The sequence below is a fragment of the Trichomycterus rosablanca genome, chromosome 8 (genome assembly GCF_030014385.1).
Source record: "Trichomycterus rosablanca isolate fTriRos1 chromosome 8, fTriRos1.hap1, whole genome shotgun sequence".
NCBI classification, from domain to species: Eukaryota; Metazoa; Chordata; class Actinopteri; order Siluriformes; family Trichomycteridae; genus Trichomycterus; species Trichomycterus rosablanca.
The window spans coordinates 3,515,128-3,537,520 of record NC_085995.1 but is presented as its reverse complement, the minus strand read 5'-3'; the positions used below and the strand labels follow the sequence as shown (position 1 = coordinate 3,537,520).

At 41.2% G+C, this 22,393-nt stretch overlaps 1 protein-coding gene across 1 annotated transcript in view; it reads right to left on the bottom strand.

Annotated features, from left to right (window-relative positions):
* LOC134319650 (FERM and PDZ domain-containing protein 4-like) overlaps positions 1-22,393 on the bottom strand; it is a 109,231-nt gene that overhangs the window by 28,135 nt on the left and 58,703 nt on the right. Inside the window, exon 2 of the mRNA XM_063000944.1 lies at positions 15,003-15,086. The gene's annotated coding sequence lies outside the window, so the exon portion shown is untranslated. The remainder of the gene's footprint in view (positions 1-15,002; positions 15,087-22,393) is intronic.

Genomic DNA, 22,393 nt, shown 5'->3' with positions numbered 1-22,393 from the left:
CATCCTGCAACTGTAAGTAAATGCTGGCTTTTCCCCTTGTGTATCTTTTCTAGTCTGAGTGTTTCTAAAAACTTGTGAAGTTACATTGGTTTTTATATTTTTTTATTTGGTTACATTCATGACAGAAATGGTACTAAGATTCATCAGTACAAGTTTAACATCAAACACAGTCAGTATCTCCAATTCACCTCACTTGCACGTCTTTGGACTGTGGGAGGAAACCAGAGCTCCCGGAGGAAACCCACGCAGACATGGGGAGAACATGCAAACTCCACACAGAAAGGATCCGGACCGCCCCACCTGGGAATCAAACCCAGGACCTTCTTGCTGTGAGGCGACAGTGCTACCCACCGAGCCACCGTGCCACCCCAAATAACTGTACCAGATCTAAATAATTTAGTACACATGTAGCGACATGACTCGTAATTAGTTATTATTCTTTTCTTTAGATGGTTACGACATGATGGCACAGATGGCAGAAGCTTGTTCACAATCTCCGTCCAACTGGCTAAAGTACTAAAGTAGCCTCATTAAATCATGCTGGAAATTCTTGTAGAATTTAATCTTACAATGTTTATGTGTAAGTACCATCTGTACCACCAATAAAGCAGAAGAGCAAATGTTCTTCGAGTGGGCAGCAGTAGCTCTGTGGTTAAGATGCCAGACAAGTGATCTGGAGGTTTTCGGCCCAAGCCCTGCCACTGCCTAGTTGCCCTAACTCTCAAGTGCTTGCAGTGTATTTGCTTACAAATGCTTAAGACATGATGAGACTGTCAGCAGAACAGTCTACTCATGCAGATATACTGTATAATCAAAAATATGTGGACACCCTTCCTAATCTTGTTCCTCAGCCTTTGTCCGATTTGTCTTTTTTGATTTGGCACAGTTTTTACGCCGGATGCCCTTCCTGACACAACCCTCCCTATTTATCCGGGCTTGGGACCGGCACTACAATGCACTGGTTTGTGCATCTAGCGGCCGGGTATCTATAGGACAATTCAGTGTTTCCAATTAGCCTGGTGGCATGTTGTTGGACTGTGGGAGGAAACCGGAACACCCGGAGGAAACCCACGCGGACACGGGGAGAACATGCAAACTCCACACAGAAAGGACCCAGACCGTCCCACCTAGAGATCAAACCCAGGACCTTCTTGCTGTGAGGCGACAGTGCTACCCACTAAGCCACCGTGCCGCCCAATCATTGAGCTTAAGTATTTTTGATTTAATGTAGTGTGAATGTTAGCACATTAAAGAAATATATAAATAGTAATAATTCATTAATTAATTCTTATGCTATATTTCTGGTGTATTTGTTAATTATTTTAGATGCTTAAATGAATTAATATTACAATAAGAACCACAAAGAATAAAGACAGCAGTGGAATTTAATATAATTTTACTTTTATCATCACCGTTCTGTCTTTGCTTTGGTTTAGAAGTGAAAATGGGATGATGGGACAACATGGCATCCCGTGGCTAATCCGCTACTGAAACGAAAGACCAATACTGGGGTGGATTTATGAGTCAGTAGAATTGCTGCCAAATCCACATGTTTTCATAATCCACAGCTGGATTACAGCTCGGATACCAACAGACACTAATCACCGCCGTCCAGTCAGACTCAAATGTTATTCAGAACTGGACTAAGTGTAATGTGCTGTCAGAGACTTAATTATAGCATGAAGTAGTACCAGTGCAACCCTGGTCAGGTTAAAACATTTAGTGAGGATGAATAAATACATGGATGAATAAATGAATTAAAGCAAATTTACATTTTCGGCATTTAGCAGGTGCTTTTATTCAAAGTGGAACTCATTTAGACAGTACACAGTCTAAGCAATTGAAAGTTAAGGGCCTAGCCATGGCAACCAGGCAAAGGTGAGGCTTGAATTGGCAACCTTCTGATTACTGGACCAGTACCTTAACCACTAAGCTACAACTGTGTAGAAGTAGAAACAATTGCTGAGCAGATGTGGAACTCATTTAGTACCTTTAAATGAGCATTTATTAAGCTTATTGAGAGGAGTGGTGCAGAGCAACATGGCTTCTGGAGACCTGGGTTCTGATTCCTGCCTGTAGTCACCACATGTGAGAGGTTTTGTATGTTCTTTCCATGTCTGTGTGGGTTTCTGTTTGGGGTGCTTCTGTATCATCCAGCCTTGGGCCCAGTGCTTCTGGGTGGTGCCAGATCCTTCAAAAGGTCTTTGGCTGGTTGTATATATGCAGGTTTAAATGACCATTGGTGGTGTACAAAGTTCTATATTGACACAATACAAATTCCTTTTCAGAAAAGTGAAGATCTGTTATTGATGTAAAGTTGGTGTAAAGGGAAGGAGGGGTGGTGTTAGCCTCCATATTATTGGAATCAGATGTCCAGGCTTATGCTCGAGTGTCCATATAAAATGGGCGAGCGTGAGGATCTGAGCGAGTTTGACGAGGGCCAAATTGTGATGGCTAGACGACTGGGTCAGTATCTATCAAAAGTGGTCCAAGGAAGGAACAGTGGTGAACTTGCGACAGGGTCATGGGCGGCCAAGGCTCATTGATGCACGTGGGGAGCGAAGGCTGGCCCATATGGTCCGATCCAACAGACGAGCTACTGTAGCTCACATTGCTGAAGAAGTTCATGCTGGTTCTGATAGAAAGGTGTCAGAATACACAGAGCAGCACAGTTTGTTGTGTATGGGGCAGCAAAAGGGAGACGATCACAGTGTTATGCCTGATCAGTGTATATAACATGTATGCATAATTTGTGACCCTCTGTATTGGATTCATGCCCTGTCCAGTGTGTTTTGGTCTTATGCCCAGTGTTTTCACTCTGCCCGGACCCACCAGGATCCCAACTAGGATGAAGTGGTTTGTAAAAAGAAGCAAATGAATAAATAAACAGTACGCTATGTATAAGGTTTTTACTGTCGTGTTCTTTATTCCTGTTTATAGTTTAGTTGGCTAGAAACCCACTCAAACGTTCTAGCAAATGGTTTAAACTGGCAACAAACACACTGTGTACAAACATGGTGTACTTTACCATGGTAGGACTTTAAAACATACTGATATACATATAGATCATACATATATCACGCTTCCTCTCTACCAATGCCGATCCCCGCTCTGATTGAGGAGAACAAAGCTAACCCACGCCCCCTCCGACACGTGAACAGCAGCTGTATGCACTTTGACGAGTGCAATGCAGATAAGCACTGTGTACGGAGAGACACACCCTGATCAGCACTCTTTTCCCGTCTCTGTGCAGGCGCCATCAATCAGCCAGCAGAGGTCGTAGTTGCATTAGTTATGAGCAACAGGCCAATCGTTGTTCATGTGGTTGCTCAGCCCAGCCGGCAGGCAAATCTGAGACTTTATACGATGTATTCGAGATCCCAGCTCTGGTTCCAGCGTGTGTTTTTACCGCTGCGTCACCTGAGCGGCCAGAAACCTTTTTAATACCTTGATTTATTGGATTAAGTATTACTCCTAAATGATTTAAACACTGTCTGGGAAACCTGCACTTTGTCTCTATAATTCTGTCTAATTGAAACAAGTTTTTTTTTTAAGTGCAGCTTTACTGAATATTCAGCCTGATGCTTTTAGTGAATTAGCCTGATGATACACTGGAAAGTAGAAAGAAAAACAAAGTACATTATATTAACCTGTGTGCCAAGATGCACTTAAATGTTTCCTCGTTTTAAATTGGTAAATGGTTTGTCATCCGGCACGGTGGCTCGGTGGGTAGCACTGTCGCCTCACAGCAAGAAGGTCCTGGGTTCGATCCTTAGGCGGGGCGGTCCGGGTCCTTTCTGTGTGGAGTTTGCATGTTCTCACCGTGTCTGTCTATAGGTGAATGGGTGAGTGTGTGTGTGTGTGTGTGTGTGTGTGTGTGTGTGTGTGTGTATGTGTGTGTGTGTGTGTGTGTGTGTATGTGTGTCTGCCCTGCGATGGACTGGCGCCCCGTCCAGGGTGTGTTGCTGTGTGCCCATTAAAAAGCTGGGATAGGATCCAGCACCCCCCTCATGACCCTGATTGGATAAGCGGTTAAGAAACTGAGTGAGTGAGTGAGTTTCTCATCACAGACTTGATTTGATTAATTTCCCCAAACTTTTAAAAACAGTTTTAAAGTTAGAATTTTTTTACAGTTTTAAAGTTAACAACATTTTAAATGAATTTATGATACACAGAACCTTGTTTAGGTAAAATCTTTACATACACTTGCAAGAGACATTATAAATATATCACAGACAAGATGGCCCAAGCAATAAATAAAAATCAGGCATCATTGCCTACAATTTTGCCAATTTATTGTTGTTTTTGTATCTTTGAGTCATATTTAATATTTTAATCTTGCTTAACCATGTGTTTGTTCATAAAAAATGACATATAACTTATTACAAGACCCTCCTATTTATTAGGTTTAGGTCTTTCAGCCAATCCAATACTTATACACAGTATATAAGATTATGACCACTTTCCTCATATTGTCTTGGTCCCCCTTTTGCTGACCCATACACAACAACATGTGATGCTCTGTGTATTCCGACACCTTTTTATCAGAACCAGCATGAACTTCTTCAGCAGTTTGAGCTACAGTAGCTCGTCTGTTGGATCAGACCACACGTGCCAGGCTTCGCTCCTCACATACATCAATGAGCCTTGGCCGCCCATGACCCTGTTGCCGGTTTACCATTGTTCCTTCCTTGGAACACTTTTGATTGATACCGACCACTGCAGACCGGGAACACCCCACAAGAGCTGCAGTTTTGGAGATGCTCTGACCCAGTCGTCTAGCCATCACAATCTGGCCCTCGTCAAACTCGCTCAGATCCTCACGCTCGTCCATTTTTCCTGCTTCTAGCATCAACTTTGAGGATAAAATCTTCACTTGCTGCCTAATATATCCCCCCCACTAACAGGTGCCGTGATGAAGAGATAATCAGTGTCATAATGTACATTGCTGTATTGATTATATGTGATTGACTGATTGCTTGATCATGAGTCAAGCCTTCATCCAACATTAGTGCCTGACATTACAAATGACTGTAGGGGCACAAATTCCCACACATATTCCAAAATCTTGTGGAAAGTTTTCCATAAGCATTAAGGCTGTTCAAGCTGCAGGAACAGTCAGGGGGCTTCATATAAATGCCCATGATTTTAGAAAGAATGTTTATGAAGCTCATTGTTCTGTGTTTAGATCTATAAAGCGTGCCTGTATACAGACTGGCAGCTCTAAGGCGTGGACGTGAGGACAGATGAATGATTATCCCAGTTTCCCAGTCTAGGATGTTTAGTCTCTGTACCCAGTGATACCCCTCATGACCCTGATCAGGATAAAATGAAAAATATTTTATTGTTGTTTTTTTATTGTGTCTGGGAGGCTCATGCACGATCAGTGCTGCTCTGGTGTGTTTTGAATAATCTCTGTTTTTGTGGAGATTAGAAGGATTGACGAGAAAAGCTGAGACATAAACAATGGATTCATTACCATGTGTGAGGAAAAACACGGCTATTAATTAGGGTGGCAAGTCATCCGTTATGATGGCTCATTAGGACCGCCAGGGCATCGGTGGGTGCGTTTTCTACTGATCCACTACAAATCCACTGCAGTTTGGCCACTGCCCTAACCCCACATATAGCATATACACTGATCAGCCATAACATTAAAACCACCTCCTTGTTTCTACACTCACTGTCCATTTTATCAGCTTCACTTACCATATGGAAGCACTTTGTAGTTCTACAATTACTGACTGTAGTCAGGACCCCCACAGGACCACCACAGGACCACCACAGAGCAGGTATTATTTAGGTGGTGGATCATTCTCAGCCCCGCAGTGACTCTGACATGGTGATGGTGTGTTAGTGTGTGTTGTGCTGGTATGAGTGGATCTGACACAGCAGCGCTGCTGGAGTTTTTAAATACCGTGTCCACTCACTGTCCACTCTATTAGACACTCCTACCTAGTCGGTCCACCTTGTAGATGTAAAGTAAGAGACGATCGCTCATCTATTGCTGCTGTTTGAGTCGGTCATCTTCTAGACCTTCATCAGTGGTCACAGGACGCTGCCCGCGGGGCGCTGTTGGCTGGATATTTTTAGTTGGTGGACTATTCTCAGTCCAGCAGTGACAGTGAGGTGTTTAAAAACTCCAGCAGCGCTGCTGTGTCTGATCCACTCATACCAGCACAACACACACTAACACACCACCACCATGTCAGTGTCACTGCAGTGCTGAGAATGATCCACCACCTAAATAATACCTGCTCTGTGGTGGTCCTGTGGGGGTCCTGACCATTGAAGAACGGCATGAAAGTGGGCTAACAAAGCATGCAGAGAAATAAATGGACTACAGTCAGTAATTGTAGAACTACAAAGTGCTTCTGTATGGTAAGTGGAGCTGATAAAATGGACGGTGAGGGAATTTGAGATTCACAGAGCAAAAATTCACCCTGGACGATTCAGCCTCGACCTCAATTGCAGCTGGGAATTAAGAGGAGTCCACTATAGAGTTGAGTCTATATTCTACAGTGCAAATCAATTAATAGTGCGGTGCGGACCAATTTTCAATTTCATTTAGTAGATTGATGTACAGGCAGAATAATCGCAGGATAATTTATAATCGAAGTCTAGGATAGAGATGAGGGTCAAAACAAGGAAATAAACAAGAACCACCGGCTTGGATGGCAGGAGGAACAAAAGACAAATGTCTTAAATACATCAACTAATTACCAAGAAACGAGGCTCAGGTGTACACAGTAATCAAATGAACCAGTGAGTGACAACAGCAGACAGGTAGCCTCTTCAGTACTGGTGTAAAGAAGTGAATTGGTGACACCAGGACCATTTTCCATATATACTGTATACTCCAAACCTAGTGATCTCTCTATATAGATGCATTTTGAGCCATCCTACACTCCCGAGAAGAGGGCATGTCTAAATTCTTAGATTCCTTAAAATGCTCCTACTGAGGCGCCTTAATTCTGAGTGATGATCCGACTGAATAACGAGGGAGCGTCCGACGCCGACTTTTATTACAAAATATTACACATGGTGGACGAATGAAATGCGGAGCAACCAACGGAGTTCTTTTCAAATGTGAATAAATTCGTAATGATGTTTAATTTGTATAATGGTGTAATTATACGAGTGTCGTTCATTTGTAAATTCAGGCTCATCAGGGACAGTTTAACTGTTTTCGGTACACGGCGGGCGACGTTAGCTGGCGTGTTAGCAGGTTGTGTCACCTCAGCACATTGGTTTGAATAGCCTGAGGCTAACTGTGTTAGCTTAGTAAGCTAAAACCGCAGTGACGTGATCAGCGTAATCTCTGCACAAGCAGAGCGTCTAAATAATCTGCCTTATGAGTTCAATGTCATTAGAATCCTCTTTACTGGCCGCTCAGGTGGCGCAGCGGTAAAACACGCGCTAGAAAACTAGAGCTGGGATCTGGAATACACTGGGCTGCACGGCCACATGAACAACGATTGGCTTGTTGTTCAGATATGGGCGGGACTAATCCGGATAGGGTCTCTCTCCCATGACTGGTACAATTACGACCTCTGCTGGCTGATTGATGGCGCCTGCACAGAGATGAGAAAAGAGTGCTATCAGGGTGTGTCTCTCCGTACACAGTGCTGAGCTGCACTGCACTCGTCAAAGTGCAGGTGATAAGATGCATACGGCTGCTGCCCACGTGTCGGAGGGGGCGTGGGTTAGCTTCGTTCTCCTCAATCAGAGCAAGGATCGGCATTGGTGGAGAGGAAGCATGACGATATCGGGCAATTGGACGCACTATAAAGGGAGAAAATGCATAAACAGTATATATATACAGTGTATCACAAAAGTGAGTACACCCCTCACATTTCTGCAGATATTTAAGTATATCTTTTCATGGGACAACACTGACAAAATGACACTTTGACACAATTAAAAGTAGTCTGTGTGCAGCTTATATAACAGTGTAAATTTATTCTTCCCTCAAAATAACTCAATATACAGTCAATAATGTCTAAACCACCGGCAACAAAAGTGAGTACACCCCTAAGAGACTACACCCCTAAATGTCCAAATTGAGCACTGCTTGTCATTTTCCCTCCAAAATGTCATGTGATTTGTTAGTGTTACTAGGTCTCAGGTGTGCATAGGGAGCAGGTGTGTTCAGTTTAGTAGTACAGCTCTCACACTCTCTCATACTGGTCACTGAAAGTTCCAACATGGCACCTCATGGCAAAGAACTCTCTGAGGATCTTAAAAGACGAATTGTTGCGCTACATGAAGATGGCCAAGGCTACAAGAAGATTGCCAACACCCTGAAACTGAGCTGCAGCACAGTGGCCAAGATCATCCAGCGTTTTAAAAGAGCAGGGTCCACTCAGAACAGACCTCGCGTTGGTCGTCCAAAGAAGCTGAGTGCACGTGCTCAGCGTCACATCCAACTGCTGTCTTTGAAAGATAGGCGCAGGAGTGCTGTCAGCATTGCTGCAGAGATTGAAAAGGTGGGGGTCAGCCTGTCAGTGCTCAGACCATACGCCGCACACTACATCAAATTGGTCTGCATGGCTGTCACCCCAGAAGGAAGCCTCTTCTGAAGTCTCTACACAAGAAAGCCCGCAAACAGTTTGCTGAAGACATGTCAACAAAGGACATGGATTACTGGAACCATGTCCTATGGTCTGATGAGACCAAGATTAATTTGTTTGGTTCAGATGGTCTCAAGCATGTGTGGCGGCAATCAGGTGAGGAGTACAAAGATAAGTGTGTCATGCCTACAGTCAAGCATGGTGGTGGGAATGCCATGGTCTGGGGCTGCATGAGTGCAGCAGGTGTTGGGGAGTTACATTTCATTGAGGGACACATGAACTCCAATATGTACTGTGAAATACTGAAGCAGAGCATGATCCCCTCCCTCCGGAAACTGGGTCGCAGGGCAGTGTTCCAGCATGATAATGACCCCAAACACACCTCTAAGACGACCACTGCTTTATTGAAGAGGCTGAGGGTAAAGGTGATGGACTGGCCAAGCATGTCTCCAGACCTAAACCCAATAGAACATCTTTGGGGCATCCTCAAGCGGAAGGTGGAGGAGCGCAAAGTCTCGAATATCCGCCAGCTCCGTGATGTCGTCATGGAGGAGTGGAAAAGCATTCCAGTGGCAACCTGTGAAGCTCTGGTAAACTCCATGCCCAGGAGAGTTAAGGCAGTTCTGGGAAATAATGGTGGCCACACAAAATATTGACACTTCAGGAACTTTCACTAAGGGGTGTACTCACTTTTGTTGCCGGTGGTTTAGACATTAATGGCTGTATATTGAGTTATTTTGAGGGAAGAATAAATTTACACTGTTATATAAGCTGCACACAGACTACTTTTCATTGTGTCAAAGTGTCATTTTGTCAGTGTTGTCCCATGAAAAGATATACTTAAATATCTGCAGAAATGTGAGGGGTGTACTCACTTTTGTGATACACTGTATATATTATGGCAAGCCAAACAGAAAATATGTAGCAAACACTGATATATATGGAATGAAAATGATATATATGGAATGAAACTCAATACATATGGAATGAAAACTAATATATATATTGAAACGATATATATAAAATGAAACTTGATATATATAAAATAAAACTTGATATATATAAAATATATATATATATATATATATATATATATATATATATATATATATCAGTATTCATTCCATATATATCTGTTTCATTATATATATATATATATATATATATATATATATATATATATATATATATATATATATATCAGTTTCATTCCAAATATATCGAGTTTCATTCTATATATATCAGTGTTTGCTATGTATTTCCTGTTTGGCTTGCCATAATTTATATATATAAAGAATCCTCATTACTGAGGCAGCTGATCAGGTACGCAGCGAAGCAGCTCAGTAGGTTTTCAGACAGACCCCATATGGCCTGCCCAACTTCCATCCAAGATCAGTGTCTAACCTCACAAATGCACTTTTAACTACATGAGCATGAATTTAAAAATCTTCTGAAAAGATTTTCCACAGGACTGAAGGCTGTTATAATCAGTCAGTGTGGCCAAGTCCATATTAACACCCTTACTCTGCTCATCCTGTCATCTCCGTCAAACATCAAAGCTTCAGCTCCATCTTGGCACGTCTGGTAGACGTCTCATTATGAGTGTCTGATCATCTCAAGCTTCAATCCAGCAAGACTGAGCTGAAATGTATTCGCTGTGATGAATCTGTCAGCCAAGATCTTATCAGCTCACTTAATGACTCTCAGATCACACCATGTGAACATGTACCAAACCTTCATGCTTTCTTATTCAGATCTTATTCGGCTCATGCTGCTCAGACCCAATTATTCCGGTTCTTTCTTTACACTGGGGGTCACTTGGATTCTTGTCCATATCTTGTCATTTTAAGGTGGAACTAGTGCAAGACCCTCCTGTCAGGTCGCACCTGATTCATAATGACCTGCATGCCTGGTTTTCGAGTGCTGCTACAGTACACAGCGCTTCCTCTGGCTGCCTGCATGTGATTCAAAATAACGATGCTTGTCTATAAATCCAAAAATGGATCATCCCCGATCTACCTTAAATTATTTATCAAGCCACGTTCTGTACGTTCTCACACTTCTCGAGCTACAAGCTTGTTTCAGTGTGAATACATTAAAATCTTTCCCAGCATTACTGCAGGATTCCAGCAGGTCCTATTAAATATGTAATCACATTTTTATAACTGACAGAAGCTTTATAGAGAACTATACTGAACTATAGATCAGCTATACTTCAGGTGTATGTTTGGATAAACAGATAAATAATTATAGATCTTTACATGTAATTCACTTTTTAGGGGGTAAGGGGAGAAGGTTGAGCAGAAAAAGAAAAAGTTCAGCTGAAGAAAGTTCAGCAGACTGCTCTCTGTTCTTAGTTAACTTTATTTAGAAAATAAATAGCTCTCACTGTGGTTTGGTGGAGTCTTAAAGTCCTAGAAATGCCTCTCTGACCTTTACCAGACTGAAATATTTAAATATAAAACATTATATAACTATAGAAACCTAAACTAAACTGTAGATCAGCTATAATTCAGGTGTGTGTTTGGATTTACAGATGACCTCTGCTAAATTAAATTAATGAAATAATTCTGGATCTTTAAATGTAATTCACTTTTTAGAGGTAAGGTGAGGGGGTCAGGGGGGTTTGTGTCTTGAAGGATGAGAAGAAAAAGAGAAAGTTCAGTTAAAGAAAGTTCAGCAGACTGCTCTCTGTTCTTTATAGCTCTCACTGTAGTTTGGTGGAGTCTTAAAGTTTAAAAATGCCTTTCTAACCTTTTCCAGACTGATTTATTTAAATATAAAACATTAAACACTGTTTTTTTCAGAGAGAGGATTGTATTGGAGAGAGGAATAAAAAAAGGGACCGTTTTTTATTACCACGCCAAATACATTAAAAAAAGCTTTTAGTTTGTTTTTATTATTATTTTATTTTTTTTAGGAAACATCAGAATGATCCCAGTTTGAATGTGTCATCATGTCAGACGTCCGCCTCGAGGGAGGCAGAGATGAATGTCAGAGCTCAGATCAGCATGAACACAGAGACAGACTGAAAATGGAAATGTTTCTTTCTGGAGACCTGAGATGAGAGGATCTGCCCCGAGGTTAGACGCGGTGTGAATGAAAACACTACAGCCGTAACAGTACAACATACAGTGAAGGTGACACGGCTCTCGTGCACGTGTATATTATAGTAGTGTTGGGATTTTAATGATTTCTGCAACTGTATTTTACTGTGAATAAATGATTAGAACCGTTACTGATATTAAAGTCATGAATATGAGTTAAATATTCACACATCAACTCAGATCATTCAGCTGCTGTTAAAGGGTTTATAATGTCATTTAACCTTCACTACGTCTGCTGACTTACTTTTTTTTGAATGTGTACCTCCACTGTTGTATAATCTATCTATCTGTCTGTCTGTCTGTCTATCTATCTATCTATCTGTTTGGCTGTCTGTCTATGTATGTATATATCTGTCTGTCTATCTATCCACCCATCTATCTATCTATCTATCTATCTATCTATCTATCTATCTATCTATCTATCTATCTATCTATCTATCTATCTATCTATCTATCTACCTGTGTGTCTATCTATCCACCGGTCTGTCTGTCTGTCTATCTATGTATATACTGTTTGCCTGTCTATCCATCTATATATGTCTGTCTATCTATCTCTATCTGTCTCTGTATATATCTGTCTGTCTGTCTATTTATCTGTCTGTCTGTTTATCTATCTATCTGTATGTCTGTCTGTCTGTCTACCTATCTCTGTATGTCTGTCTGTCTATCCATCTGTCTGTCAGTTTATCTGTCTGTCTGTCTGTCTGTCTGTCTGTCTGTCTGTCTATCTATCTATCTATCTATCTATCTATCTATCTATCTATCTATCTATCTATCTATCTATCTATCTATCTATCTATCTCCCATGATTACAGGTAGAACCAACTGTTTAATAGAAAACAGTACATGGAACAGTGGTCTCTTTACCAAAGTCAAAAAAATGAATTTGAAAGAGGAAATTTGATTCAAACTCATCAATCATTATGGTCACATTGGATGTTATTTTAGTAATGACACACATGCACATACAGAGTCACTGTTGGTATTATCATGGGGCATTTTTAGTTAAATAAATAATCTATTAGTATACTAAACGTGTTGTGGCACAAGATCTGATGACTAAAATAATATCCCCTGTGATAATAATTCTGAACAGTACCTTTATTCTTTCTCCCTTACTACCATGGACGTACAAATCTTGATCTAATCACATATTCCTGATGTGAGGAACATGATGTGCTTTTGCCTGCCTGCCAGATCACACATCACTGACTCCTTTAATGCACACTAGTGCTCTTGAGGTACACTTTGCTCCCCAATCTAACGTGCCCTGGGCATTGAATGAGTACAGCTGGTGGCACTCGGCTGCCTGTCACCAATAAGACGCCGGGACGGTGAGAAAGAAACTCAGATAATGATTCAGCGCTGAGCGTTAGACAGAAATGAATGAGTGTTTGTTTCTATGAGTCAGAAAGATGTAAATATATCAGTGAGTGATCTGTAATGCAGAACAGCTTTGGATAAATTGGAGAAGTAACGACGATCGTAGACGCAAACCCTGTAATGTTCTTTGTGTTTTCCCTGTGAGAGCTGAGACCACATGCTGACCTCATTCATCCTCCTCACAAATCCACTAATAGGAATAAAAAGTTCTCCTAGGCGTCTGATGTGGGGATTGATCTTCTCTCAGCCTGATTCTGAACTGTTCAGATGCTACAAAACAGGTGTAAGAATCAGCACAGCCACAGTGACCAGGTATAAAACTATACAGCTTTCCAAAACACCTGACCGTCATCTAGTTGGACATCTTATTTTGAATCCATGGACATTAAAATATAACAGGCTTCTACGAGAAAATTCATCCCAATTTACTTGTTTGTTTTGTTTTATTAGGATTTTAACGTCATGTTTTACACTTTGGTTACATTCATGACAGGAACGGTAGTTACTCATTACACAAGATTCATCAGTTCACAAGGTTATATCGAACACAGTCATGGACAATTTTGTATCTCTAATTTACCTCACTTGCACGTCTTTGGACTGTGGGAAACCGGAGCTCCCAGAGAAAACCCATGCGGACAAAGGGAGAACATGCAAACTCCACACAGAAAGGACCCGGACCGCCCCGTCTGGGGATCGAACCCAGGACCTTCTTGCTGTGAGGCGACAGTGCTACCCACTTAGCCACCGTGCCGCCCCCCAATTTTCTTAAAAGAGCATTTGTAAGGTCAGACAGTGAGGTTGGACGAGGCGTTTTGGCTAATAATGAACGTTTCCGATTCATCCCAAAAGTGTTTAAGAGGGCTGATGTTGGAGCTCACTTGTCAAACCAGGTCTGGATAGTGTACAGGGACAGTGGTAGCCTCGTGGGTAGAGCTTTGGGCTACTAAACAGAAGGTTGTGTGTTCGAATACTGGCTCTGTCATGCTGTCATTGTTGGGCCCTTGAGCAAGGCCCTTAACCCTGTCTGCTCCAGGATCATCATACAGTAACTGACCCTGCGCTCTGACCCCAGCCTCGAAAAAAAGCATTTGATTGTCCTGTACACGTCTATCTGTATATATGACAAATAAAGGCATTCATTCCATCTGCTCTACATTATTGTCAGGAACAGTGGTAGCCTCGTGGGTAGAGCTTTGGGCTAATAAACAGAAGGTTGTGTGTTAGAATACTGACTCTGACATGCTGTCATTGTTGGGCCCTTGAGCAAGGCCCTTAAACCTTTCGGCTCAAGGGGCGCAGCACAGCCTCAGGAAAAAAAAATCTGTATATATGACAAATACAGCCGTTCCATCTGCTCTGCATTATTGTCAGGAACAGTGGTAGCCTAGTGTAGTGGGTATAACTTAAATCCCAACTCTACCTTGCAGCCACTATTGGGCCCTTGAGCAAGGCCCTTAACCCTCTCTGCTCTAGAAGCATCGTACAATAACTGACCCTGCGCTCTGATCCCAGCTTCCCATCAAGCTGATGTAGACAGAAAAAGCATTTGATTGTCATGTACACGTGTATCTGTATGTATGACAGATAAAAGTGTTTCTATCTTCTACTTTATCTACATTCATGCTGGAACTGGAACTGGAACATGCCAAACTCACATCGCAAAGCTGAAAGCATAGGATCCATTTTGTATAACTGACTGTACAGACCTCAGCAATGTGTGCCCTCACTAATTAGGATGGGTGTCCACATACTTTTGGTTTTATAATGTACCGGTATAAACATAAAAGCTTCTAAAGTCAGACTGTGAAAAATCAAGATTAATTATTGTATCTTAGATCCCTCCTGAGGTCCAATAAAACAGACTGATACACCCAGAGACTAGAATAGGGACGGATTATTCCCACTGCCACAGATCAAAAGGTTTGTTAGGACTTACGGTTCTTTCTGGATCAGTGCAGGTAGATCAGAGATGCTTCTGGATGTTGTTCCCACAAGTTCTCAGAGCTCCCCGACACAACCACTGTGAGAACACAGAATACACCCTGTTATAGCGTCAACACGTTAAAGCAGCAACACTACAGACGAGTAAAGAATTAAAGGTAAACTCAGTGATTTTGGTAAATGTTTCTGATCACTGCCTTGGAATTACAGTATATGGTATCCAGGTAGCATGAAAAAGTTTCACTAGGTTTCTATAAATAGAAAAAAAACAACTAGAAAACACACATGAGAGTGATGCAGCTTGGTCCTGTTTAAGACCAAAATGTTTAAAAATATTTCATTCTAATTTCTTCATTTACTTACAGTAACATCAACATCATGAAGTACAACATCAACTAGGGGCGTTCCGGACAGATTTAGTTTTAGCCCATGCTTGTTTTTGTCATATAGTAATAATAATAATAATAATAATAATAATAATAATAATAATAATAACAATACTAATAATAATAGTAATAATAATAATAATAAAAATAATAATAATAACAATAACAATAACAACAACAAACAACAAAAACAAACAACAATAATAATAAAATAATAATAATAATAAAAATAATAATAATAATAATAAAATAATAATAATAATAATAATAGTAATAAAAATAATAATAATAGTAATAATAATAATAATAACAACAACAAACAACAAAAACAAACAACAACAATAATAAAATAATAATAATAAAATATTATTATTATTATTATTAATAATAATAATAATAATGAAATAATAATAAAAATAATAATACAATAATAATAATAATAATAATAAAAAATAATAAAATAATAATAATAATAACAATAATAACAACAAAGATAATAATAATAATAAAATAATAATAATAATAAAATTCTATTAATAATAATAATAAAAATAATAATAATAATAACAATAATATTAATAACAATAACAATAATAATAGTAATAATAAAATAGTATGAATATTAATAATCATATTATTATTATTATTAATAATAATGATTATTAATAATAATAATAATAACTGTGGCTATGTTGTTGGAATTCGAAAGATATTATGCATAATTATAGTTTTAAGCCAAATAACCAGACAAAAGGGGGCTCGGGTGGCACAGTGGTAAAATACGCTAGCTTACAAATGCTGAGTTCAAATCTTAGTGGTGCTACCAGCCGATCGGGCAACTACAAAGACACGATTGGGTCATAAAAATAAGTAGGTTTGTCAAATAAGGTGTTAGGGCCAGAATGATCTGCTGCAGCAACCAATAAATATGGGACCAGCCAAAACAAGTTCAATCTGTAATTAAAGAAAGAGATTAAGGGGTTGAAATCCAGCCTGAAACCTTCCATATCAACAATACGATGTTTCAGATTCACTTTTCAAATCCCAGCTTTAGTGCTGCTGTAATCAGATCCATCCAAACAGCAAAAGACAAACATACATTTTCATTTTCTATTAATACAATAGATGTAAAATAGGACGATGTATTTTATTGGAATAAAGGTGAGGTGTGATGTTCTGCATGAACATTTCGGCTAGAACGACTCTAATTACCGTCAGGAAGAGAGAAAGCGCCGCCTCTCACACATGAACAAGCAGCGGAGATAATTATAATGAAATGGCATGAAATGTCAAGACGCAGGATTCAATTAAGTGTGTGGAGAGATTGGACAACAATGGTGTTTATCAGATCAGTGCAGGTATGTTGGTCGATACATTGACAGTGAGAGGAACGTTGGCGTGACCGCTCGGATCAATCTTCTCTATTCTGAGAATAATTTATGAGTTTGCTGCAGTAACACACGTCGCTTTAATCAATATAAAGATTTGAGCTTTAACACACGGACGCTGCGGAGGGAAAGAGTTTCCATTTACAGTTTTCTGCTTGGACACCCAAATTTAATTCTATATATTCTATTTGATTCCATTACGCTTTCTCTCTGCTGATGCTGATCCCCACTTCTGATTGAGGAGAGCGAGACTGACACACGCCCCCTCCGACACGTGTGCAGTAACCGAGTGCATCTTTTCACCTGCACGAGGCGAGTTCATATGTGGATCAGCTTTGTGTACGGAGAGCCGCACCCTGATCAGCATTATTCCTCGCCTCTGAGCAGGCGCCATCAATCAGCCATCAAAGGGTCGTAATTGCATCAGTTATGAGGTCCCTCTCTGGCTTCTCACCCCCCATTGAACAACAGCCAATCGTTGTTCATGTAGCCGTCCAGCCCAGCTGGATGGCAGAGCTGAGATTCGAACCGACGGGTTCGGAATGTCAGGTCTGGTGCGCTAGCGTGTTTTACCGTAAGAAATTAACACAGTTTACAAGGAAAAAAACTTCAATTTGGCAAATACTTACGCAACTGGTCAATAAATTGTGCTAGAGTCTGTTTCCTGTTGAGCAGTGGTTCTCAAAATGGGCTCCAGAACACCCTAAGGGTCCTGAATGGGGTGTTAGGAGTTCCGTAATATGTTTCTGAACCTGAATGATGGTTAAAATAATCCAAATTCAACCATGACATGACCCTGGGCCAGTACACACATCAACTGTTGATGTTTAAAGTCATTTTTCTGTTTCTAAATATCAAACAGACTCTAAATCTGCAATTCCCTTCGGGATCAATAAAGTGTTATCTTTTATCTTATCTTATCTTATCTTATCTTTTCTGATCTGATCTGATCTGATCTTAAATGTACCGCACAGTGGGAATGTGGACAGTCATAACTCTCTCTCTAGGACAGACTTCTTTCCTTTATTAATACATGCGATCCTTTTTCATATCAAAATTCAGTGAATCTCTCCTGCCACTGTCTTTACTGCGCACTTTCATCCTGAGGTTTCGTATCATCGGCAGTGAGACTGGCATTCAGCTCACGTCCCTCGGAATGTTACAGGAGGAGACATCTTCCTCTCACCCCTTCTTTAATAAGTGGACGTGAGGTACGTTTCCTGAGTCTGCCTTAATATTAAAGCAATTAAAAAAAAAAAAAAACTCCTCGGTTCGAAACTCGGCGTTGTCACCGGTCGACTGGACGCCATCTAGCAGGCATGATTGTCAGTGCCTGCAGCAGACCTGTTTCTGCTAGGGCGGGATGACCGGACTACGTGGGTGGGGTCTTCAAGCCCTGTGTAAGGACCCTGATTGGCAGATAGAGAGGCGCCTGTGCAGAGCGCATGGGTGAAAAAGGGTTCCGCTAAGGGCTGCACGCGGGTCGGAGGAGGCGTGAGCAGCAATATACCCACCTCGACTGCAATCAGCAGCGGAAGGCAAATTAATTACGCAAAATTGGGAGAAATGTATAAATAAAATTGAAGAAAATAAAAATAAAAAAACAAACACGCCAACTGACTGGACTCAAGTGATGCTCGTTGTCATGGTAACGTGTACACTAAGTGGTACTCTACCTGTTATTTCTAGCATGCAGGTACACAGAGATTTTAATATAAACACCTCAGATCTATAATAAAAATGAACTCAGTCAGGTTAGAGAAAATCTTTGCATGTTAACACAGACACAGTCAGATTAGCACTGATGCTAGCTCGCTGTCACAACTCTGCATCGAGATGCATTAGCGTCTGTATCTCACATTAAGCACTTTCCATAATTACTGGGTTTAGTTCTAAATTAGAGGCACGACTGACTGGGAACCTTTAGGTGGTGAGGATTTATGGGTAAGGAGGATTAGAAGGAGGCTAATCTATAAACAAGAGTCGTGTTGTGGTGTGTATTAGCGATGTGAGGCACAAAAAGGGCAACGCAAGCGCAACAACAGGGAATTTCAAATAGCTAAAAAAAATACATTCAATTTATTTCCATCAGCCGCTTCATTCTGGTCAATGAGCGTGGTAGCCTAGTGGGTAGAGCTTTGGGCTGTTAATCCAAACGCTGAGAGTTCGAATCTCAGCTCTGCCATGCAGCCTTTGTTGGGCCCTCGAGCAAGGCCCTTAACCCTCTCAGCTCCATAAGTGCTACACAATATCTGATCCTGTGCTTTTGAGAAACGCAGAAAAAGACAGTAGCTCGTCTGTTGGATCGGACCACACGGGTCAGCCTTCGCTCGCCACGTGCATCAGTGAGCCTTGGCTGCCCATGACTTTTGATACACACTGACCACTGCAGACCGGGACACACCCCACAAGAGCTGCAGTTTTGGAGATGCTCTGACCCAGTCGTCTAGCCATCACAATTTGGCCCTCGTCAAACTGGCTCAGATCCTCACGCTCGTCCATTTTTCCTGCTTCTAGCATCAACTTTGAGGATAAAATGTTCACTTGGTGCCTAATATATCCCCCCCACTAACAGGTGCCGTGATGAAGAGATAATCAGTGTTATTCACTTCACCTGTCAGTGCTCATAATGTTATACCTGGTCAGTGTACGTATAAATGTCAAATAAAGGCATTCATTTGTTCAATCATTCAATGGATTTGGTTCAGCCGGCCAATCTGGGATTCAAAGCCAATCATTTTAAAACTAAACATGCTTGGCACAACTTTCGTCGGGCATCGAGGTAATAAAAACTCCCCCTGAACTCATGCTCACAATCTTAAACAGTACAAAGTTCTAAAAACTGTGACGTCTTACATGGTAAACAAACATAAATCATTCAGTGCGTCCTCCGTGTGCAGAGATAAAACTCTTCTGGTTTGTTCACACGTCAACAATCGACGCTTTCTAATTTATTTTAAAGGACCGTCTATTCAACTTGCTGGCACATGTCACGGCTTCCACACAACGACGCCTCAGGGGTGACGGACACCAGAAAAGCGAATCTCTTTTTTTCATTAGCGGACGGAGATTGTTTTTCTTTCACCCCTCGCCAGTTTAAAGCATGGACAGCTAACAGAGGGTAAATAGGGTAAATATTCCCCCTTGTCCTTCTCTTTTCATGTTTAGCTTTGTTTATTTTCAGCTGCACATTCAATCTGGCACATATAAACAAGAATCTGGGGGCACCGACGTGAAAAACATCATTCAACACTGTACATGTGGATTCAGCAGGGGCATCATCAGAACAAAGATGCTAATGAGGCCACTACTTTTCACTTTAGATCTGGGGCAGTTTCTCCTTCTTGGGCTCATTAATGTGAATGTACTGTATAATTGCTCACACATAGTACAAAGACACCAGTTTCAACCATAAACTGTCCTATAGTATAAATATGTTATCAGATTTATATACTAGCATTATACTGTCCATCACAGGACAAACACACACCCAACACACACACACACACACCTTTGGTATCTCTAGTTAGCCTGACTGTATGTCTTTGGACTGTGGGAGGAAACCGGAGCTCTCAGAGGAAACCCACACAGAAACGACCCGTACCGCTCCACCTGGGAATCGAACCCAGGACCTTCTTTCTGTGAGGCAACAGTGCTACCCCTCTGAGTCACTGCGCTGAACAACTCGAAATAATTCATAATTAAAAAACACAGAAATAACTGAACCACTGGGATCACTGTGTCTGTATGATACTGGGAGGAAACTGGACACCCAGGATGTAACACTACAGCATAAATAAGGAGGTGAATAATCAGTTAAAATGCTGGAAACATTTTCTTTGCTTGATCCAGACACAATGACATTTCTCTTCCACTTTCTCACAAACGTCCTCCCTCTCATTAAAAAATGCATTACTCTGTGTCTTTCCTCTACAAGAAATAAAAATGCCTGATCCTCCTTATTCAGTTTATTAACCAATAAAACTAGATCCCATTTAATCTCAAGACATTTTATTAGATTAAGCTATTAAATGGCCAACAGCAAAAATACATTTATCCATCATCCATCCATCATCTGTCCATCTAACTGCCCATCTGTCTGTCTGTTCGCCTGTCCATCCATCCACCCATCCATCTGTCATTTGTCCATCTGTCCATTCATTCATCTGTCAGTTTACTCGCCTTTCCGTCCATCCGTCCATCCCACTCATCCATGCATTCATCCGTCTGTCCATCCACTTATCCATCCATCCGTCCAACCATCCGTCCAACCATCCCACTTATCCATGGGTCCATCCATCAGACCGTCTGTCCATTCATCCAACATCTGTCCATTTGTCTGTCTGTTCGCCCGTCCATCCATCCCAACCATCCATTCATCCGTCTGTCCGTCCATCCATCCATCCCACTCATCCATGCATCCATCCATCTGTCCATCCACTTATCCATTCATCCATCCAACCATCCCACTTATCCATCGGTCCATCCATCAGTCTGTCTGTCAATTCATCCATCCATCATCCGTCTGTCCGTCCGTCCATCCAACATCTGTCCATTTGTCTGTCTGTTTGCCCGTCCATCCATCCCAAGCATCCATTCATCCATTCATCTGTCCATCCACTCATCCATCCATCCCACTTATCCATCGGTTCATCCATCAGTCTGTCTATTCATCTGTCCATCCATCCGTCCATCCATCCATCCACTCATCAATCCAGTTCCAGAAATGTGGTGCGCATTAATTAATGGAAGTGTGAGAAAAACAAAAACAGGTTATTATTGTAGGTGACGGGACAGAAACCTAATTAGTGTTTTTATTTGATAAATATCTGATTTAATTAAGGCAGCCAGAAGGGCTTTAATTGTTCCTACAGTCCTTCATAAAAGTGTGAAAGTTAAACCTAAAACGACAGAGGACACGACACACGCTTTACCCGGCTGTCTCTCTTGTCATAAAAATAAGCCCGAGCCGCGGGGTTCCACCGCAGAGTTCCGCTGCAGCCCAGCGGTTAATTAACAGCTTCAGGTTATCTGTTATCAGCTCGGCTCATCGCCGCGTAAGATTTTCACCACCACAATTTATTCACAGCAGAGAGACTCGGGGGTAGGTGCGCCCCCCCGGCCAAACGCGTAATTACTTCAATCAGCCGTCCCCGGCAGCACCACCGACGCCACACCACGGTGCAGGTGTGGCACACCGTCAGCGCCTCATCAGACAGAGGAATCCGACATCAGGAATTTTAAATGAAATTAAAATGATCATGAATGATTCATAGTGCAGGTTATTAGATCGGGTTTATTTACGCATGCAGACTGGATGATCACGTCCTGAAGCATTTACACCACGAACACAGAGAGACGGAGAGACGTCATGGTGGGTTTAAAAACAACACTTATTTATGAGCTTCATAAACTATTTATAGCTTAAATTTTATATGAAGGAAAGAAGAAGGGGAAAAGATATAATCAACTAAAACGATGAATAAAAAAGAAAGAGAAAGGAATACTTAACATAATACTTAATGAATGTAAACAGCAACAAGGGCCTGGGTTTGATTCCCATTCTTTGTGGAGTTTGCATGTTCTCCCTGTGTTTCCAATGTCATGAACTT